Here is a 3,892-nt window from a genome sequence, read left to right as displayed (position 1 = left end):
TAGTGTACATTCCAACCCCACATCCTGGTGAAAGGATTCCAAGTTACCTCACAGGAACGAGCCCCCACTATTAACTTCATTTTCAATGGAGTATTAGATTATATGACCTCCCCAACTTTTTCCACCTCTCATAGTTTATGATTCCAGAGAGGGGTCTTACTCTTTAGAGAAGCATTCTATCTAAAGAGTGCCCCCCAAAAAAGTGGGAAATATTAACAATGCCAGAACTACACCCTGACCCAACGGGAAATAGTAAATTAGCTCTCACTTTATGGACAATGTCAGACAGACCTATGTCCAAATCTCTGATGTGCCACCTACTTACTGCATAGCCTCAAATAAGAAATCTTATTTCTTAGAGCCTAATATCCTTTTCTGTAAAATGGAAATAAAAGGATGTTTCTCAGAATTGATATAGCATTGGTAAAAGCACTGAATGCAATCTCTGTCATCTAGTCTGGACATGGTGCTTCCTGTCATTCCACTTAGACTCTTCACTTGACTATTGCAGTCATGGCTTGGTTTTTTAAAATGAAACTTATTTCTTAAGATCCCATTATTCTGAAAAATCATAATCATTGCAGTTAATATAAAGAATGTCTTTTTAGAAAAAATGACTCTTAACCAATAGACAACTTACAGAAATTCAAAATGGTGGTGACTTCACAGATAATACAATCCATTCTAACTATTTTTCAGTCAGCACTGAAGCCTGTTCAGGAAGTTAATGAATTACACAGCAAATTGATACAATCAAGGCCAGACCATCTTTCTCCTAATTCTAGGCCCAATATTTTTGCCTCAGAATGTTGTTGAACTCAAGGTGAGGATTAAGGTTAGAAGAAAGGCTATTTAAATCACATTATAAATTTACACGTTTACTTGTTTCCATCTAAGTAATTGCACATTAAATATTAGAAGTAAAGAATTAGGGCATAAAAGAAACCTAAACAAAGACTTAGATTATGGAATAGACCATACCTGAAGTTAAGACATGTTTTGGTTATATCACTTTGACATTGAAAAAGTCTCCTTATCAGTTTCCTTATCTGTAACATGAGACTAATGATCATACCTTTCAAGTTGTTCAAAGGATTAAATGAGATATTATATTCAAAGCATCCGTGAAGTACTAGCACATACTCATCATATCATAAATGCTTTTAGAGGTAATGATATTAACATAAAGCCAATGAGAACTACTTTAGTCATTAACGTAAGTACCTTATCCTGGCATAACTTAATGTTAGGGGAATCAAAAATTTTTAATGATTCTGACTTCTAATAAAATTCAATAAATTTCAGGACCAAAAAGATGCACTGCATTTTGAGGTGGGTAAAATATCTTTGGCCTACATCCTGTTCCTATCACAGACTGATTTAGGGAACTTTGCTAAAGTACCCAGAGAGTGCTCAGTAGTGAGCCCATCCTTAAAGTTACAGTGCATGGGATTTACAAAATATGGTCAGAGAAGAAGTGCTTATTTTCACCAGAAAGACACTGTATTTCTGTTGTGTTAGGTCATCTATGGTGTAAGACATCTTTAAGATAGGTATTAATGTCAAGTAATGGTAATACTGTAAATAATTGAATAAAACTAGAGTTAGAAACAATTTCTATCTGTCAATTCTCCTGTTTAAAGGACTTTAGTAATATCAAAGATAGGTTTGTGCAAGAGTGTGTACTGTCATTTTTAATAAAGAACTTTCCTGAAGGCGCTGGTTTAATTTTATGGTAAAAAAAAAAAAAATTAGGCAAAACACTATCTTAGTTTTTTCTTTTATTTTTTCTTTTATTTTTATTTTTACAGACTGCATTTTGATTCATTGTACACATATGGGGTACATCATTTCATTTCTATGGTTGTACCCACTGTAGATTCACACCATTCATGTAATCATACATAGGATAATGATGCCTGTCTCGGTCCTCCATTTTTCATACCCCCCCATTTCCCTCTACACAATCAATCCAAAGTTCCTTCATTCTTCTCTCACCCCACCCCTAAACTCTCTTTCTTGAGTAATTATTGCAGTGCATTTTTCATATCAAGATATTTTTGAATCAAGAAATATGAAAAATTAAAAACAATCAATTCCTCTAAATTCTGTTCTATCTGGCATCTTAGAAATGCAGGTTTTGTTGTTTCAAAGTGAAAAGTCTCAACAAGTCATAAATTCCACAGTTCATCTCATATCAAGAAATCTAGGACAGTGGTTGGGCAGGCATGGCGGTGGACACTAGTGGGCCGGCTCCGAGGTGTGGCGGTGGCTGGCGGAGAGGAGAGTAGCAATAGCTAGGATAACGGCTGGCAGATCCGGTACCTCGACCGGGCCTCCCAGAAATTAAAAAGTTCGTTGCCTACAGAAGAAAAGAATGAAACGTTTAAGAAGGCATTGACCACTGGAGATATTTCCTTAGTGGAGGAGCCCCTGGATTCTGGCATTAGTGTACATTCCAGCTTTCTATATGGACGGACCCCTCTGATGTATGCTGCTAGCGTTGCCAATGTAGCGATGGTTTGGCTCCTTTTGGACCGAGGTGCTAAATGCAAGCTTTGATAAGGATATGCAGACTGTTTTGATGACTGCATGTTCTGCTTGTGGCTCTGAAGAACAGATCTTGAAGTGTGTAGAGCTGCTACTTTCAAGAAACACTGATCCTAATGTAACTTGTAGGAGACTGATGACTCCCATTATGTATGCTGCACAGGATGGCCACCCTCAGGTGGTTGCTCTCCTGGTTTCACATGAGCAGAAGTGAACACCCAGGACAAGAATGGTTATGCAGCTTTAACATGGGCATCAAGTCAAGGTCATTAATTGTAGTTTTGAAGTTGCTTGAACTTGGAGCTAATAAAATGCTACAAACCAAAGATGGAAAGACACCAAGTGAGATGGCAAAAAGAAACAAACATCTTGAGATCTTCAACTTTCTTTCTTTGACTTTAAATCCGTTGGAAGGAAAGCTTCAAGAGCTTACTGAAGAAGAGGCTATTTGTAAACAATTGACAGCAGATTCTGATAAAGGAAAAGATCACATATTTGGTCCATACACAGCATTTGGAGATCTGGAAATATTTTTATATGGTCTTCACTGGAACATATGACAGACTTATTAAAGGAAAGAGATATAACTTTAAAACACCTTTTGACCATAAAAAAAGATGAATTTGCAAAGTTTGGGATTACCAATAAAGATCAGCAGAAAATTCTGGCTGCTGTTAAAGAACTGGAGGTAGAATAGATAAATTTTGGAGAGTTATCTGAAGTGGCAAAGTTGGAAATCAGTGGTGATGAGTTCCTCAACTTCTTCTGAAATTAAACAGTGTGGCCATTTAATAACAGCTGTACAGAATAGCATTACTGAATTACCTGTAAATCCTCATAAGATAGTACTGCAATGGGCTTCTCCCCAGAACTTTACTTCAGTTTGTGAAGAACTTGTTAGTAATGTTGAAGATCTGGGTGAAGAAGTTTGCAAATTAAAGGACTTAATTCAGAAGCTGCAAAATGAATAGGAAAATGATCCAACTCGTATACCATTAATGGAAGAAGTATCTACATGGAAGAGTAGAATTTGGAAGAGGAGAGCTATTACAATATGTGGATTTGGGCTGATTCTTTTCATTTGCAAGCTAACATTTCAGAGAAAGTAACCCTAATATTTGTTTTAAAATTATGTGTGTACATCTTATTCAAATTATCCTCATATTGCTTTTAATAACCATCTGTGGTACAATCACTTCATTCTTTGCCTATACTCCATTGGAAAATTATGATAATATAAAGCAGAGAATTTTTCATTAGAAAGTGATTTTTCAATTTGAGTTGTAAATATAGTTTATTGTATTTTGTTAATATTGATCAAGCAGTAAATTAAATCTAATCA

The 3,892-nt window shown here is 35.8% G+C and overlaps 1 pseudogene; it reads left to right on the top strand.

Moving 5' to 3' along the window:
- The first annotated feature begins 1,315 nt into the window (after positions 1-1,315).
- On the top strand, positions 1,316-3,659 carry LOC124962912 (ankyrin repeat, SAM and basic leucine zipper domain-containing protein 1-like; annotated as a pseudogene).
- Positions 3,660-3,892: the final 233 nt, after the last annotated feature.

This window comes from Sciurus carolinensis, chromosome 13, assembly GCF_902686445.1.
Source record: "Sciurus carolinensis chromosome 13, mSciCar1.2, whole genome shotgun sequence".
Classification (NCBI taxonomy): domain Eukaryota; kingdom Metazoa; phylum Chordata; class Mammalia; order Rodentia; family Sciuridae; genus Sciurus; species Sciurus carolinensis.
This window is presented reverse-complemented; position numbering and strand designations above follow the sequence as displayed.